The sequence below is a fragment of the Rhinatrema bivittatum genome, chromosome 2 (assembly GCF_901001135.1).
Source record: "Rhinatrema bivittatum chromosome 2, aRhiBiv1.1, whole genome shotgun sequence".
NCBI lineage: Eukaryota > Metazoa > Chordata > Amphibia > Gymnophiona > Rhinatrematidae > Rhinatrema > Rhinatrema bivittatum.
Window position 1 is genome coordinate 630,329,366 of NC_042616.1, and position 19,263 is coordinate 630,348,628.

A 19,263-nucleotide genomic window follows, 5' to 3' on the forward strand; every position below is an offset into this window, starting at 1 on the left:
GATATGACATTAAACACACAAGTTATTTAGGGGACACAGAAAGACATGGAGATCTCATTAACCTTCTTCCTAATGAAAAGCACATCCCCCCACCTTCCCCTCCCTTATCTACCCCCCGGCCCTACCTAAATCTCCCCCCCCCATTTGTTGGGCAAGTTACGCCTGCTTGAAGCAGGCGTAACTTGCGCATGCCGCCTCGCATCCCCCGGCACAGGCCGCAGTGCCGGGTGACTCGGGACCGCCCTCCCGGCCCGCCCCCGGACAGCCCCCAGACATGCCCCGGACACGCCCCCTCCCACCCCTTTTACGAAGCCCCGGGACTTACGCGCGTCCCGGGGCTTTGCGCGCGCCGACACAGGGCTTTTAAAATCTAGCCCCCATTGTTTAAAAAAAAAAATACTCAATTACCACTTTAAGGGTTTGCCTTGATGCCTTTCTTAACTTTTCCCTGCATATATCAAATCTTTTTCAGCGTTATTTTTATTCTTACAGTTTTTTTGGGGAACTTAAACCATTCCCTGATATACATGACCCTAAAACCATGATTTACTCGTTTATTGTCAGACTACTGTAATGCCATTTTTCATGGTCTCTTCTAAATTTTAAGAAGACTCCAAATAATCCAAAATACTGCAACCAAGCTTATTTATGGAAAAAAAAAAAAAAAGAATGATCATGTCACTTGTTGCTTAAATAGCTACATTGGCTTCCAATATCACTTTGTATAAAATTCAAGATTGGTTCTCTAACCTTTAAATTGATGGGGGTATCCCTTGTACCTTTCTAATTTTTTCATTCCCTATCAGCCAAGGCCAATGTTTGTGCTCTTCACAACAGGAGTTGCCGACTCTTCGCCCAAGGTTATCTGACTGGAATGCACACCATCTCATAACTAGCTCCAAGCCTCTGGAACTCTTTTCCACTAATACTCCAATTAGAGAAAAATTATATGAAATTTAGAAAGTCTTTGTAAGTTTTTTTTTTAATAAGCAGGCAGTTCCCAATTAATACCACAATACTGATGGTATAGCAACTTGCTCTTATAAGTATAAAATGCTGGTCATTTGACTTAAGTATATATTTTTTTACCTATTGATCTCTATTTTACAAGTATTTTAACTTTGCCTAATTTTATAACTATTATAATTTTATTATTTATTATATTTTCTGTTACAGTTTTATTTGAACCATAGTTTTTGAATGCATTTCACATTCTTTTCGACTCAGCACTTGATGGTTTTATTTGTTACAGTTTTATCTTTTTATTGTACATCACATTGATTTACATTGTAAGAAATAGCCATTAAAAGTGAAAAACTAAACTATTAGTGTTTCGCTAAGGTGTGGGGCAGAGGCATGGCATTCTGACCGACTACATAGCCAGTGAGCATATATAGCTAGCTAACCTTTTTCCTCCACTCTAAACCATACTTCAGGGACTGCTCAGCAGCGGTAAATATTTTAAGATTTTGATTTAGTCACCTAAATCCATACTTGCTAGATGGCTTACAAAATAATCCTCATCATTGACTAAATCAATTCAAGTATATACAGGGTACTCAAATTTGTGAGAAATGAAGCATTTAAACTCATGGGCTGAAAACAAACACTAGCAAGCAACCTGTCCCACCAAAATAACAAAGGATATGAAAATGCTCCAGTGACAGAAATAGGTTAAAAACACTCTTAATAAAATTCTTAAAATGCTGACAAAAAAAAAACAATGCAAAAGGAGAACATACCTCGCTCCAACTTTTGCTTTCTCCTTAGGCAACTGGATCATTTCTTGAAGCAATGAGATTTAAAGGGACACTGTCCAATTATCATCTTGGATCTAGCCACATGATCAGTCTCCTAAAGCAAAAATATAATATTAAAAAAAAAAAAAAAAAGTACAATCCATTCTCCAGTTTATTTTTCATTTTCCTGTACCATCTACTCTCCAACTTTCCTTCATTTGTCCTCCATTAAACATGGAACCACCCACCCGTCCTCTCGTAATTTAGATTTTGTTTTTTAAAATTGTTCTTTCTTCATCAAAATATTTTAATGTAACACAACAGCTGATAGAAAATAAAATCCAACTGCCCCATCCAATTGACCCCATTACAGTCTATCCTGCAAAAACAGATCCCAGCTAATAGCTATAGAAGCTTAACAAGTTGTGAGATTTTATTTTTTCTGACTTGCCATAATTGGGTCAGACCAAAAGATCCATCAAGCCCAGTAACCTGTTTCCAATAGTGGCCAATCCAGGTCACAAGTACCTGGCAAGATCCCAAGGGGTAAAGAGATTCTAAGCTGCTTATCCCAAGAATAAAAGCAGTGGATTTCTGCAAGTCTACTTTAATAATGGTTATTGGACTTTTCCTCCAGAACTTATTCAAACCTTTTTTTAAACTGAGCTACACTAGCAGCTTTCACCACATCCTCTGGCAACAAATTCCAGAGCTTAATTATGCATTGAGTAAAAAATATTTTCTCTTACTAGTTTTAAATGTAATACCTAGTAACTTCAATGTGTGTCCCCTGGTCTTTGTACTTTTTGAAAGAGTAATTAACTGATTAATGCTTACTTGTTTTGTTCCATACCATTAATTATTTTATAGACCTCTATATCTCCCCTGAGCCCTCTCCCCTCAGTTAGGACTCTTCCCCAAGCTGAAGAGTTCTAATGTCTTTAGCCTTTCTTCATAGGAGAATTGTTCCATTTCTTCATTATTTTGGTCGCCCTTCTCTATATCTTTTCTAATTCTGCTATAAATGTTTTCAGATGTGGTGACCAGAACTGCACACAATTCTCAAGATGAAGTTGCACCATGGAGTGAGTGATACAGAGACATTATGATATTCTCTGTTTTATTCTCCATTTCTTTCTCAATAATCCCTAGCATTTTCTTTACTTTCTTGGCTGCTTCTGCACATTGAGCAGAAGTTTTCAACGTATTTTCAACGATGACACCGAGATCCTTTTCCTGAGTGGTGACTCCTAATGTGGAGTAACTTTTTACTTGTCCACATTGAATTTCATTTGCATGCCCAGTCTTCAGTTTTGCAATGCCCTCTTGCAATTTCTCACAATCATCTTGTGATTGAACAACTTAGAATTATTGTGTCATCAGCAAATTTGATCATGTCACTTGTTCTCATTTCCAAGTCATTTATAAATATGCTAAAAAGCAGTAGTCCCAGAACTGATCCCTGGGGCATTCTACTAGTCACCTTTCTACATTGGGAAAATTTACCATATTACCCTACTCTGTTTTCTATCTTTTAACCAGTTGGCAAGGCACAATAGGACATTGCCCTCTATCCCATGACTTATTAATGTCCTTAGAAGTCTCTCATGAAGGACTCTGTCAAATGCTTTCTAGAAATCCAGATACACTATATCAAGTGGCTCACCTTTATCACGTTTATTTATGCCCTCAATAAAATGAAGCAAATTTGTGAGCCAAGACTTCCCTTGGCTAAATCCATGTTGGCTTTGTCCCATTAAAATATGCCTAGCTATATACTCAGCAATTTCATTCTTGATAATTTCTACTATTTTGCCTGTTACACATGTCAGACTCACTGGTCTGTAGTTTCCTGGTTCATCCCTTGATCCCTTTTAAAAATTGGCATTACATTGGCAACCCTCCAGTCTTCAGTTTCCAATAGCAGGTCTGCATTTCATTTCTCAGTTCTTTCAACTCTCGGGATGCATACCATCTGGTCCAGGCGATTTGCTACTCTTTAGTTTGTCAATTTGCCAGAGTACATCTTCCAGATTCATCGAGAATTGTTCATTTATCTAAAGTAATTTTTTATGTCTTCCTTTGTCAGCCTGGGTAGTTGAACATCCAAATGTTCCTACATAATCCAAACACCAAGCAACCCTCTCCTCACCTACCATGTTTTACCATTAAGCTCTGAAATAACCTAAACATCAACCAAAACTAGGGAGGCTGTTGCTCAAACATCCAGTCACTTAGGGCCCCATGGAACAGGGTTCAGAGGCTGCAGCAACGGAGGCAAGCAGAGAGGATAAAACAAGAAGCAAATAAAGTAAATATGACTTAGCTAGATGGGGTAGCTAGATTAGAACAAGCAGGCTACATAACCCCAGAAATCACTGTGGTCAAATGCTGACAGGTAGGTGTTCACACAATATAGTCCAACAAGGTGATAAGGCAAATACAATGGAAAGATAAAGCAAGATCAAATGATATTGCAGGGAACAGACTATCCAAGTTAGAACCAAACAGATTACAATTTACTTAATAAACAGTAAATCAAAACACCAAATTCCAATAACAGCTGAATACCAGTAATGGTACTGATTCTGTTTAAAAAAAAAAAAAAGTAGATGGATACTGTGAATTTTAAATAAAATGCCTTGAGATACTATAAAGGTGTGCTCCACATGACAAATGGGGAACATTTGTTTTTCAGTGCCTTACAATTATATAAGTAATTATGAATTAAGATTAAAAGCAAGTAATATATCTTGGAATTCTGATACAAAATTAAAAACATTTATTGTGCACTTGATTAATCCTCATAAACATGGCTCTCCACAAGGTAAACAGTGAATATCAGGTTTTGCCCTAAAAGCAAGTTTGCTTACCATAAACAGTGTTTCTGTAGATAGCAGGATGAATTAGCCATGCTGTCTGGGAGCGTTGCAACAGAGGTCAGGAGGCAGAGTTTTGAACTCTGTACGGCTGCGTGGTGAGATTCCTGCACAATTGCCGTTTTACATCAGTCTCTTGTAACCAAGCGAGATGTACGTGGAAATAGGTTTTGCTTATTTGTAGGCTGTCTAGGGAGGTGGGCCGGGAATGCATGGCTAATTCATCCTGCTATCTACGGTAAGCAAACTTGCTTTTTCCCAGCATTAGCAGGCTGAATTAGCCTTGCTATCTGGGAGTCCCAAGCTCCCGGGTGGTGTCCAGGTATTATGTTCTTTAGGTCAGGACACTACCCTTTAACAAAAAGGTAGACAGTCTTATTTAGCTGCAAGGGTTGACAGGATTGCCAAACCCATGGCTTCATCAGGTTTGCTGTTCTTGACAGTAGTGTGATGTGACGGTGTGGAGAGCAGACCAAGTTGCCACTTTGCAAATGTCTATCAGCGGAACGTTTCTGAAATGTGCAACAGACACCGCTGTTGCTCTAATTTGGTGTGCTTTTAGTCTTGTGTTCAATGGCATATTACGCTTATTGTAGCAGAACGTTAAACATTGGGACAACCAACTAGACAGAGTTCTCTTGGAGACAGGTTGGTTTGGAGAATTTGGATTGAAAGAGAAAAACAGCTGAGATGGTCTGGAATCAGAATGTGTACTTTGCTTGTAATAAGCCAGCGCTCTCTTACAGTCTAGAGAATGGAGAAGTCTAGCCCTGTCATTCGCATGAGGCTTAGGCTCGAAGATAGGAAGTGTAATGGACTGGTTGATGTGAAAAGCAGATACCACTTTAGGAAGGAAGACAGGATAAGGCCGAAGTGTGACTTTATTATGATAGAATTCTAAGTAAGGGGAGTAATGAACCAAGGCCTGAGGTTCACTTACTCTCCTTGCTGATGTCATGGCAACTAGGAATATTGTTTTCCAAGTAAGGTATTTGACATGGCAGGAATCTAGAGGTTCAAAAGGGGGTAACATTAATTGTTCCAGGACAATATTGAGATTCCATGGTATAGGTGGTTTTGTGACTGGTGGTCGAAGACATAGCATGCCGTGCATGAATCTGGAGATTAAAGGGTGGTTGGAAATGGGAAGTCCATTATGAGCGTGATGGAAAGCTGCAATGGCACGGATATGCACATGAACTGAAGTAGATGCCAAACCAGCTACATAAAGAGTGTGGAGGTAATCCAGGAGATGTGCTCCTGTTGTAGAATAAGGGTCCAATTTTTTTTGGTTTGCACCATTCTGAGTAACAATGCCACTTCCCGGCATAGTTACATCTGGTGGAAGGTTTTCTGGATGCAATGAGAATGTCCTCAAGTTGAGATGGAAGTCCTAGATGGTTTAATACATGCTGTTCAACCTTCATGCAGTCAGGTGGAGGGATTGATGCATCAGATGAAGGAGGGATCCCCCCTCCTGAGTTAACAGTTGGGGATGGTTTTCCAGTAGAATCTGTGGGTGAAAGGATAGTCGCATGAGATACGCATACCATGGCTGCCTTGGCCAGGACAGGGCTATGAGGATCATGTCCGCTGCATCTCTGATACATTTTTGTATTGTTTTGGATATTAGTGGAATGGGAGGGAAAGCGTAGAGTAGACCCTCCGTCCATGGAATGAGCAAAGCATCTGGAGCGTAACGAAGTTTGCTTGGGTAGATGGAGCAAAATGTCTGTGTTTGCCGGTTGCTCTCTGTGGCAAAGAGGTCTATGGTTGGAAAGCCCCTCTGTTGGAATAGGCTTGATGCCACGTCCCGATTCAAGGTCCATTCGTGTGGATGGAAAATTCTGCTGAGGCGGTCCACTGTTACATTGTCTAATCCAGGAAGATAAGTGGCTTGTATCGAGACTTGGTTCGATATTGCCCAAGTCAGTATGCGAAGTACCTCCCGACAGAGTATGCAGGAACATGACCTTCCTTCTTTGTTTATATAGAACATGGCTACCTGGTTGTCTGTCTATACCATGAGATGTTTGAAGTGTTTTCCAAATGGCTCAAAGCTCCAGGAGATAGATTTGATAGTTGGTCGCCTGAAGAGACCAGTGACCTTGAGTTTTTAAGTCGTTTAAATGGGCTCCCCAGCCCTTTCTGGATGCATCCATCGTGAGAGTGATTTGGTGAGGAGGCAACTGAAATGGTGCTCCCGAGGACAGATGGCTAGTGTTTATCCACCACTGAATGTCAGTGCGCATTTGTTTGGTAAGACGTACTCTGGTCTAGAGTGGTTGCCAGTACTGTGACCATTTATTCTTGAGGCCCCACTGTAGGCAACACATGTGCAGTCTTGTGTATGGGAAGACATGGATAGAAGAAAAGAAGTTGGCTGTAGAGGCAAAAACTCACAGTAAAAACTTTTTTAAATATATCCGAAGCAGAAAGCCTGTGAGGGAGTCAGTTGGACCGTTAGATGATCGAGGGGTTAAAGGGGCACTTAGAGAAGATAAGGCCATCGCGGAAAGATTAAATGATTTCTTTGCTTCGGTGTTTACTGAACAGGATGTTGGGGAGGTACCCGTAATGGAGAAGGTTTTCATGGGTAATGATTCAGATGGACTGAATCAAATCACGGTGAACCTAGAAGATGTGGTAGGCCTGATTGACAAACTGAAGAGTAGTAAATCACCTGGACCGGATGGTATACACCCCAGAGTTCTGAAGGAACTAAAAAATGAAATTTCAGACCTATTAGTAAAAATTTGTAACTTATCATTAAAATCATCCATTGTACCTGAAGACTGGAGGATAGCAAATGTAAACCCAATATTTAAAAAGGGCTCCAGGGGCGATCCGGAAAACTACAGACCGGTTAGCCTGACTTCAGTGCCAGGTAAAATAGTGGAAAGTGTTCTAAACATCAAAATCACAGAACATATAGAAAGCCATGGTTTAATGGAACAAAGTCAGCATGGCTTTACCCAGGGCAAGTCTTGCCTCACAAATCTGCTTCACTTTTTTGAAGGAGTTAATAAACATGTGGATAAAGGTGAACCGGTAGATATAGTATACTTGGATTTTCAGAAGGCGTTTGACAAAGTTCCTCATGAGAGGCTTCTAGGAAAAGTAAAAAGTCATGGGATAGGTGGCGATGTCTTTCGTGGATTGCAAACTGGCTAAAAGACAGAAAACAGAGAGTAGGATTAAATGGGCAATTTTCTCAGTGGAAGGGAGTGGACAGTGGAGTGCCTCAGGGATCTGTCTTGGGACCCTTACTGTTCAATATATTTATAAATGATCTGGAAAGAAATACGACGAGTGAGATAATCAAATTTGCAGATGACACAAAATTGTTCAGAGTAGTTAAATCACAAGCAGATTGTGATAAATTGCAGGAAGACCTTTTGAGACTGGAAAATTGGGCATCCAAATGGCAGATGAAATTTAATGTGGATAAGTGCAAGGTGATGCATATAGGGAAAAATAACCCATGCTATAATTACACAATGTTGGGTTCCATATTAGGTGCTACAACCCAAGAAAGAGATCTAGGTGTCATAGTGGATAACACATTGAAATTGTCGGTGCAGTGTGCTGCGGCAGTCAAAAAAGCAAACAGAATGTTGGGAATTATTAGAAAAGGAATGATGAATAAAACGGAAAATGTCATAATGCCTCTGTATCGCTCCATGGTGAGACCGCACCTTGAATACTGTGTACAATTCTGGTCGCCGCATCTCAAAAAAGATATAATTGCGATGGAGAAGGTACAGAGAAGGGCTACCAAAATGATAAGGGGAATGGAACAACTCCCCTATGAGGAAAGACTAAAGAGGTTAGGACTTTTCAGCTTGGAGAAGAGATGGCTAAGGGGGGATATGATAGAGATGTTTTAAAATCATGAGAGGTCTAGAACGGGTAGATGTGAATCGGTTATTTACTCTTTCGGATAGTAGAAAGACTAGGGGGCACTCCATGAAGTTAGCATGGGGCACATTTAAAACTAATCGGAGAAAGTTCTTTTTTACTCAACGCACAATTAAACTCTGGAACTTGTTGCCAAAGAATGTGGTTAGTACAGTTAGTATAGCTTTGTTTAAAAAAGGATTGGATAAGTTCTTGGAGGAGAAGTCCATTACCTGCTATTAAGTTCACTTAGAGAATAGCCACTGCCATTAGCAATGGTTACATGGAATAGACTTAGTTTTTGGGTACTTGCCAGGTTCTTATGGCCTGGATTGGCCACTGTTGGAAACAGGATGCTGGGCTTGATGGACCGTTGGTCTGACCCAGTATGGCATTTTCTTATGTTCTTAGATGCTGCCATGAGCCACTGATGCATGCGGTTGCTTGAATAGACGCTGAGCAAAAGAGGACAGAGTTTGGATCCTGCTTTGTGGTAGGTAAGCTCTCTGTTGCGCTGAATTGATGAGCGCCCCCATGAACTGCAGAGCCTGTGTTGGTTACAGGCTGGACTTTTCGTATTTGATTATAAATCCCAATGTCTGAAGACAATTGATTGTTGAAATGCGTGAGTCTTCAAGGTAGTCGTATCTGAGGCTACCAACAGCCAGTCGTCGAGATAGGGAAAAATCTGTATCGAGAGCTGTCTGAGATGAGCCACCACTACCACCGCTAAACATTTCATGAATACCCTTGGGGCTGAGGAGAGGCCAAAAGGTAGAACTTTGAATTGATAGTGGTTGTTCTGAACTTGGAAACAAAGACAGTGCCAGGAGGAAGGGTGCTTGGGTATATGGGAATATGCAACCTTCAGGTCTATAGAGCAAAGCCAGTCGTTGGGCTGTAGAAGAGGAAGAATACTCTTGAGAGAGGTCATCTTGAATTTTTCTTTCTAGATGTGTTTGTTGAGGTTCCGCAAATCTAAGATTGGTCGAAGACCTTCGGACTTTTTTGGAATGAGAAAATAGGGGGAGTAAAACCCTTGATTTTTTGATGAAATTGGGATTGTTTGAATTGAGTTCTGCAACTGTAGAGTGAGTAACTGTTCCGGAAGGTCCTGGGAGTGGTTTGATGTATTCCTTAGAGGGGGAACTTGAGGGAGGGGTGGAAGAGTTAGAAAATTTAATTGGTAACTCTCTCTTATGATGTTCAGTACCCAGTGATCTGAAGAAATCGCTTCCCAAATGGCATAAAAATGTTGAAGGCGGCCCCCTATGTATAGTAGTGGAGGTGGCTTGGGGTAGCTCAAAAAGATGGAGTCTGCTTTGGAGGAGCTGCTGGAGTTTGTTTTTGAGCACGTGGTTGGTGCGGACATCCACGGGAGGGATGAGCCTGTGGTTGTTAACGTTGATGGGGGTATTACTGTGTTCTATAAGTGCTGTATGGTTTGAAGGGTGCCCTTACATAAGGCTGTCTTCTGAATGAAGAGTAGAATATTCCAGAAGAGGCAAGAGGGTATGTCGATGATGTCAAAGACTGAACCGCAGTATTCTGTTCTTTCAAAAGGGTAACAGTTTCCCCAAACTTATTACCAAAAAGATTGTCTCCGAGACAAGGTATATCAACCAACTTATCATGGACATCGTCACTTATTGAACTGGCTCTCAACCATTCCATGCATCGTGCTGCTATTGCCATAGCTGAGGATCTAGCAGAAGATTCAAATGATTCATAAACAGATCGAAGTAAATGTCGAAAACCTTCCTCCATGTCTGTAGATGGCTGTGGTAAGGAGTTATCCGAAGCTAGACATATGGGACGTAATCTCTGGAGACATTCAAATAGATATTGGATTCCGTAAAATTGATGGTGCTGGATTTTTGTGGCTAGCATGGACGAGTGATACACCTTACGACCGAAGTCATCCACTGATTTATGGTCTTTGCCCGGTGGTGAAATTGCATGAAGTTTTGATCTTTTGGCTCGCAGTAATGCAGATTCCACCACTACGGAGTTGTGGGGTAATTGCGTGGACTCAGAGATCATGGAATTTTGCATACGGTATTTTAAGTCCGTTTTCCTTAACACAGTTGTGGTGGTAAATGGTTTCTCTCACATCTTATGCAGAACAGCATCTAGTACTGCATGTGGTGGCAGAGCTGTGGGTTCTGGTGGCATTTCAAAAATTTTTAGAATCCCTAGAACCTCTGCATGAGGGTCGGGAACCTTTCCAGTTTCAATATTTAATAGAGATCCTACTTTCTTGCTGAACTTTGCATAGGATAAATCTTTGGGAGGGGAGTTCCTCATGCATCAATTATTATCTCTTGTCCTCCTTGTTATTGTAGATCTCTACATTCTGATGTTTTTAAGTTAGGTTGCATGCACTTTTGAATAACCATGTTTTTAGCTCACATTTAAATCGCTTTCTATCTGGTATCAAACGTAACATCTCAGGTAAGAAATTCCAAAGAATGGAGCAGATGATGTGATTGGGCAGACTAGATAGGTCGTATGATCTTTTTCTGCCATCATGTTTCTATGTTTCTAGGATACACAGCGTATTTACATCTCCATGCATTAGGCCACATAAAGACTGCATTAAAATATATGTAGGCTAGCACAGACTAATACAGAATTCAACTAGAATTTAGATGGCAACAAGAAGTGTCCATTCCTATTTCAATGTATATTAAAACACTGTTTTAGTAAAATTAAGAAGCTATCTTTGGCAAGTAACCTTAAGGAACTAAATTTAAAAGTATACATGGAATAATTATTCACCTTGTTTGGGCATGCCAAGCACAGATCATCAAGTCAGACAAGTTTTAAATGCCTGCAGCAGCCATACTAATCCACTGGCTATGGCGCTATAAATTAATTAAAACACCTCTGATTGAATAACTGTATAACATATATTATCTAAGACAATGAATACTTGCCTTAGGTATCTGAGAATATTAAAGCTGAGAAATATAAGTCAATAACTTTCAAAAACAAATTGTGCCCAATATGAGCACTGCATTTTCATTAGCTAGATTTTAAAAAGTAACCCTAAATTTAACTATGTCAAAGTAGAATTTGATCCGCCAGCCCTATGTGCCCCTGCTAAATCTAGTTCAGTTTATTTTAATTATATTATAATTTCAATGTTTTCAGCGATGTATCATTATTTTAATTATGTTGGATTGTAAAGCTTGTTGCTAATTTAATGTTCATTGTAAACCGAGGTGATGTTTGCTAACGAGCCGCGGTATATAAAAACCCTTAAATAAATAAATAAATAGAAAATATAGAATTTTTTTTTTTAATTAAAACATAACCACTTCCAGCTCAATCATATACGAGACATTCAAATATCTATAAGGAATCTGCAAGCTCTCCACGTGCATCGTTTTCCTCCCCTGACCTATATACAGTAGTGTAGCAGAATTTATTTTTTGAGTGAGCACAAGGTTAACATAGGTGAGCTGTAGGCATGCAGGTCTGAGACCTACTACTTGTATTCTTATTGATAAATAATGCTATATACACTGCACCCTACAATGGCTTTCTAAGTAGTTTGCAACAGCCATTATGCATCATGCATGAAACTTTTAAAATATTTTACCTCAATTATTTTAAGCACTTACCATCATAAAAAATTCCTTAATATATATTAATTTTATATGTATTGCAGTTTATAAATGCACAAGTATATCATGTAAAAAGCAAAGAAAACAAACAGATCCAACCAATCATGTAATAAAACAATAATCAATATATTCTTTCATGAATCCTCTTTGCAAAAAACCAGAAATCATCGTAACTGCAATAAAATAGCATTAATGATCAGCACTGCTGCTCCAGCCTTCTTCTTCGCCATTGCGGGTATGGGATCCCAAGACAGCCTTGCAGCTCTAGCCCTCCCTCTTCGCCAACGTGGGAATGGAATCCTGTGATGGTCTTGCAGATCTGGTGTCAGACAATCCTGGTTGGGTGGGCCTGAACCCAAAGTGGGTGGGCCATGGCCCGCCCAGGCCCTCCCATGGCTACGCCACTACCTATATATGCCCACAAAAAAATCTTCTCCCCAATTGTAGCTACATTTCAGGGGGCAATTCTAAGTTAGGCAATTTTACCCAGGTAAATGCATTTGAAAATTGCCCTCTGTGAGGGTAATTTTTAAACAGCTCACATAGGTTAAAGTCTGTGGGTACTTTTTACCTGCGGACTTTATATCAAATTTAAAAAAAAAAATGATTCTCCTATGGCTGTAATAAAATTAACTGCCTATTAATCATTCGTCAGATATTAGATATAGCAGCCATTTTTAAAAGCCTATGCAGTAAGACCAAGGGTAGAAAATTCCTAGGTACTAGATCACCTAAAAATTGGTACCTGGCTTGGGAAATAGAACTAAAAAATTAAATTTCAGATCTATTATTAGTAATTTGTAACCTATCATTAAAACTGACCATTGTACTTGAAGACTGGAAGGTGGCAATGTAACCCCAATATTTAAAAAGGCTCAAGAGGTGATCCAGGAAACATTAGACTGGTGAGCTCGACTTCAGTGCTGGGAAAAATCATGGAAACTATTCTAAAAACCAAAATCACAGAACTTATAGATAGACATGGTTTAATGGGACACAGCCAGCTTGGATTTACCCAAGGGAAGTTATGCCCCACAAATCAGCTCAATTTTATTTTTGAAGGGGTTAATAAACATGTGGATAATGGTGAGCAGGTAGAATTAGTACACTTGGATTTTCAGAAGGTGTTTGACAAAGTCCTCATAAGAGACTCCTAAGAAAATTAACAAGTCATGGGATAATGGGCAATGTTCTTTTGCAGATTGAAAATGCTAAAAGAGTGGAAAAAGAACAGGATTAAATGATCAGTTTTCTCAGTCGATATAAACAGTAGAGTGCCTCAGGGATCTGTGCTTTTTAATATATTTATAAATGATCTAGAAAGGGTAAACACAAGTGAGGTGATCACTTTTGCAGATGACACAAAATTATTTTGAGCTGTTAAATCACAAGTGGATTGTGATAAATTGCAGGAGGACCTTGAAAGACTGGAGGCTGGGCATTCAAATGCAGATAAAATGTAATGTGGACAAATGGAAAGAACATAGGGGAAATTAACCCACGTAGTAGTTACACAATGTTAGGTTCCATATTAGGAGTTACCACCCAGGAAAAAGATCTGGGTGACATAGTGGACAATACATTGAAATCATCAGTTCAGCGTGCTACAGCAGTCAAAAAAAGCAAATAGAATGTTAGGAATTATTATCAAAGGAATGGTGAAAAAAACAGAGAACGTCGTAGTACCTCTCTATCACTCCATGGTGAGACCTCACCTCGAGTACTGTGTGCAATTCTGGTCACAGCATCTCAAAAAAAGATATAGTTACACTGGAAAAGATTCAGAAAAGGGTGACCAAACTGATAAAAGGGATGATACGGCTCCCTTATAAGGAAAAAAGAAAGGTTAGGGCTGTTCAGCTTGGAGAAAAGATGACAGAGGGGATATGATAGAGGTCTATAAAATCATGAGAGGACTAGAATGGGTAAATGTGAATCGGTAATTTACACTTTCAGATAATACAAGGACTAGGGGGGGCACGCCATGAAGTTAGTAAGTAGCACATTTAAAATAAAATTGGAGAAAATGTTCTTCCACTGCACAATTAAGCTCTGGGAGCTCACTGCCAGAGGATGTGGTTAAGGTTTTGACAAGTACATGGAGGAGAAGTCCAAAAGCTACTATTAATCAAATCAATTTGGGAAAAAGCCACTGCTTATTACTGGCAATAGTAGCATGGGATTCATTTACTGTTTGGATATTTTCCAGGTCCCACTGCTGGAAACAGGATGCTGGGCTTGATGGACCCTTGGTCTCACCAAGTATGAAAACTTATGTTATGTTATGACCAGCACAGATGTGCATGGATGTCAAGCTGCCAGACAAGCCATTTAAAGAGCAGGTGGAAGTTGTGACAAACTGTAGTGGTAAGCACTACAGAAGACAAAGCTTGTCTCGTTACCCCTTGATCCACTAGCCAAGGAAAGTACAGGAGGGTGGAAAGCAGAACTTGCATATTTACTCTTTGACCTGTAGGCAAAAGAATGGAAGTACAGGATGGCAGAAGGCGTCTATTTCTTTATCCACTGACCAAAAAACAAAGGTACAGAAGAGTGTAAGGCCTAAGGCAGAGTTTGCATCTTTTCTCATTGATTCTTTGGGCTGCATGAAGAACAATGATGCCTCAGGAACATAAGAGAACAGAGGTAAAGATCAGGGACCCTGCTGGTTGCAGGCTAAATGGCCTAACTAAAGCCTCCAAGGGTACAGGATTCGTGTTTTCAAGACTTTCATTCCATGAAGAAGCAAACACACACAATGGAGCCAGTAGTGGTTTGAGAAGGAGTGTTTCAGGATATAACAAACCCAGGACTTGAAGGGAAAGGGCATTTATCAGAATTCACAAAACATCTCAAATAACCACTGAGATAAACGTAATTTTTTTCTCTACTTGATAGAGGAGTTCAGCATTATATTTACTTTACATATCCTTTGCATCTCGTCACTCAGATAAAGTATGAAGTTTGCTTCTTTGCCTTCTACTTGAAGAGTTAGCAAGTGGACTGGAAAGGGAAAAACAATTCACATTACATACAAGGGATCTGAGAACAAACACACACAAATTTGAAATGTTTAACAGTTCTGTCTGTAGCTCAACCAGCAGGGGTGGCAGCCTGCAAATCATGTCTTTTTGGTAAATTCATAGATTCACTATAGAAAAGATGGCTTTCCATTTGGAGGCCCCAGACTTCTGCAATGTCCAGCATTTACTTTTTCATGCTTATTTTCTGATTACACTGTAAACTGCAATCATGAATATTCTCTAATTCAACAAAGCATTTCAGAATAAAGATCTAAAAATAAAACAAGGCAGGGTTGGAATACTCAAACCAATATGCAGTCCAATTTCTAATGCTCTGAACCGTAAATTTGAAACTCAAAATGGATTCCTGGACTAAGCTGCTTGGGGCACTCACTGCTCTTGTGCAAAGGAAAGCTAAATATTGCTCTAATAATGCTACTTGCTTGGCATACAAGGAGCTCTATAGGAAGCCACACTTTGCTCTTCAAACAAGAGGAAGCAATGAAAATTGATTTTCCCGCAGATAAACAGGCTGAATTAGCCATGCTGTCTGGGGACGTCCTTCCACAAGGGCTAGGCGGAACTTAACCAAGCTCAAAGAGCTCTGCTCTGTGCACGACTGCATGTCCTTTTCTGCACGGTGACATCTTCTCCTCAGTCTGTTTCTTCTGCGCTATAGGCTGCACGCTCTCTCCTCAGAGAATTGGTTTAAATAAATAAATAAATAAATAAATAAATAAATGAAAGAAAGATAAAAAAGATCGCGATCATGCCGCAGCCACCTGGGTTTAAATTCTGCCAGTATGGCAAAATAATGTAGGCTATATTTAAACTAGAGTGCGCCAACAAACTCTGTGATGGACAGGTGGACCATTCAATATACTTCTCATATTCCAACAGCCATCCTTAATTCCAAAAATTATATGACGCTAATAATACAACAATGTGATACTTAATAATGAGTGACCATCATACTAGGCTTCATCAATATAGCATGACACTTCAGGACTCTGCATTATATATAATCATAAGTCACTGGTGGTAAGTGATTATATACCAAAACAATTTTTTTTACCTTTTTTATATATATGCAATATTTAAAAGTCCATATATGGATTACTTAACTTGATAAGTCAATCGTTCCCATGTAACTATTGTACTTCTGGATGGTCGGTCATCTCTGCAACTTTTTGTAGAACCAATTTTTGAAAATCTCCCAAGACTTGAGGGAGACATCTGAGAACAGCAGGGCTAATAGCTGGTACCAATAAAGATTTTCAAAAATTGGTTCTACAAAAAGTAGCAGAGGACAGACCATCCAGAAATACAATAGTTACATGGGAACGATTGGCTTATCAAGTTAAGTCGAGCCTGTTGTTTTACTGTGCTGGTGCGTCGAAGCGTTGAGTGCCGGATCCTCCTTGTGCTTTGATTTTGATGCATGTGCCGACTGCACTTAAGGTGCATGATGCTTTGTGCCAGGCAACGCACTGGGAAAGCACGACGCATCAGGCAAGTGCATCAGTGGTTCCGTGCCGGACGATGCAAGGCGCCATGGTAGGTGCATTGTGCATCTCCCGATGCCTTCTGCGCCGGTTGGGAGCGCTGAGAGTTGGGGGGAGGGGTTTCCCCTTTGGCTCCATCGCTCCTCCAGTGGTCCCACGGAGGAGGCCTTATTGCACTTTTTGGGGTGGTCCAGGCGGGGCCCTGGGCTACCTTCTCTTAGCCTGGCGATCTTTGTGGTGCATTGGTGCTGAGCCCGGGGGGACATGCGGCCACAGTCTCGGAAAACCGCCTGATTGTGATCCGGACCGAGGCACAAGTAACAACAGTTGTGTCTGTCTTGTTGCCTACATTATTTTTATGCGTGAAGTATCAGTTTTTCTTCTCCCCTGCCGTTGAAGCAGAGAGCTATGCTGGATATGCATTGAAAGTGAAGTATCAGGCTTATTTGGTTTGGGGTAGTAACCACTGTAACAAGCAAGCTACTCCCCGCTTTGTGAGTGCAAATCCTTTTTTCCACATTTCCTCTTGCTGTTGAAGCTTAGAGCGATGTTGGAGTCACAGTAACCCTGTGTATGTTTATTGAATAAGGGTATTATCTCCAGGCAGTAGCCGTCATTCCGGCTAGCCACCCACTCTTCATTGACGGCCTCTTGACTTTATGGATCCACAGTGTTTATCCCACGCCCCTTTGAAGTCCTTCACAGTTCTGGTCTTCACTACTTCCTCCTGAAGGGCATTCCAGGCATCCACCACCCTCTCCGTGAAGAAATACTTCCTGACATTGGTTCTGAATCTTCCTCCCTGGAACTTCAAATCGTGACCCCTGGTTCTGCTGATTTTTTTCCTACGGAAAAGGTTTGTCGTTGTCTTTGGATCATTAAAACCTTTCAAGTATCTGAAAGTCTGTATCATATCTTCCGCCCTATTTTTTGCGCGATGTAATCAAATCTTGTTTCCTTGTCCTATTATTAACTCCTGATTTCTATCTTATTTATGCTGTTAAACCCACTTCGTTATATCCAAGTTCGATAAACCTGTTTATTGTAAGACATTCTCATGTCATAGTTACTGTTGTAATGTAAACCGACTTGATTGGTAACTCTGTTACCGGAATATCAGTATAAAAAAGTGCTAAATAAATAAATAAATATCACCTCTGCTCCTCCTTTCCTCCAGGGTGTACATATTTAGATTCTTCAATCTCTCCTCATAAGTCATTTGATGAAGACCTTCCACCTTTTTGGTCGCCCTTCTCTGGACCGCCTCCATCTTGTCTCTGTCTCTTCGGAGATACGGTCTCCAGAACTGAACACAATACTCCAGGTGAGGTCTCACCAAGGACCTGTACAAGGGGATAATCACTTCCCTTTTCTTACTCGATATCCCTCTCTCTATGCAGCCCAGCATTCTTCTGGCTTTAGCTATCGCCTTGTCACATTGTTTTGCCGACTTCAGATCATTAGACACCATCACCCCAAGGTCTCTCTCCTGCTCCGTGCACATCAGCCTTTCTCCCCCCATCGAATACAGTTCATTCGGATTTCCACTCCCCATATGCATGACACTGCACTTCTTGGCATTGAATCTCAGCTGCCATATCTTCGACCACTCTTCCAGCTTCCTTAAATCCCGTCTCATATTCTCCACTCCTTCCGGCGAGTCCACTCTGTTGCAGATCTTAGTGTCATCCGCAAAAAGACATACCTTACCTTCTATCCCTTCCGCAATGTCGCTCACAAAGATATTGAAAAGGACCAGTCCCAACACCGATCCCTGCGGTACACCGCTTAAAACCACTCTCTCTTCAGAGAGAGTTCCATTTACCATCACACATTGTCTTCTGTCCGTCAACCAAGTTTGCAATCCAGGCCACCACCTCGGCACTCACTCCAAAGCTTCTCATTTTATTCACCAGTCTCCTGTGCGGGACAGTGTCAAAAGCTTTGCTGAAATCCAAGTAGATGACATCGAGCGCTCTTCCATGATCCAATTCCTTGGTTACTCAGTCAAAAAAGTCAATCAGATTTGTCTGTCAGGATCTTCCAATGGTGAATCCATGCTGCCTCTGGTCCAGCAATTCTCCCGACTGTAGATAGTTCACTATTCTCTCTTTCAACAGTGACTCCATTACTTTTCCCACCACCGAAGTGAGGCTAACCGGTCTGTAGTTACCAGCCTCTTCTCTGTTCCCACTCTTGTGAAGCGGGACCACCGCCGCTCTCCTCCAATCACTCGGCACCACTCCTGTTTCTAGGGATCTATTGAACAGGTCACACAGCGGACCCGCCAGCACATCTCTGAGCTCCCTCAGTATTCTGGGATGAACTTCATCAGGCCCCATGGCTTTGTCCACTTTCAGTTTCACCAGCTCTTCCCATACATTTTCTACTGTAAATGGAGTTAAATCTACTCCATTCCCCTCCAGTTTCTTGTTAACTAGTGACGGTCCTTCTCCAGGGTCCTCTTTAGTGAACACAGAACTGAAGTATTCATTTAATATTTCTGCCATTTCTTCGTCTCTCTCCACACATTGATCCTTTCCACCTTTCAATTTCAATATACCACTTTGAACTTTTCTCTTATC

General features: G+C 40.7%; 1 protein-coding gene across 6 annotated transcripts in view; it reads right to left on the reverse strand.

Moving 5' to 3' along the window:
- PCMTD1 (protein-L-isoaspartate (D-aspartate) O-methyltransferase domain containing 1) overlaps nt 1-19,263 on the reverse strand; it is a 237,895-nt gene that overhangs the window by 213,923 nt on the left and 4,709 nt on the right. For 3 of the 6 annotated variants that reach the window (XM_029591264.1, XM_029591263.1, XM_029591260.1), the window contains one exon: nt 1,743-1,854. The exons of 1 other annotated variant lie outside the window; for it this stretch is intronic. The gene's annotated coding sequence lies outside the window, so the exon portion shown is untranslated. Of the gene's footprint in view, nt 1-1,742; nt 1,855-15,070; nt 15,154-19,263 lie in introns of all 6 variants that reach the window. 2 more of the 6 variants (XM_029591261.1, XM_029591262.1) reach the window with 1 other exon arrangement.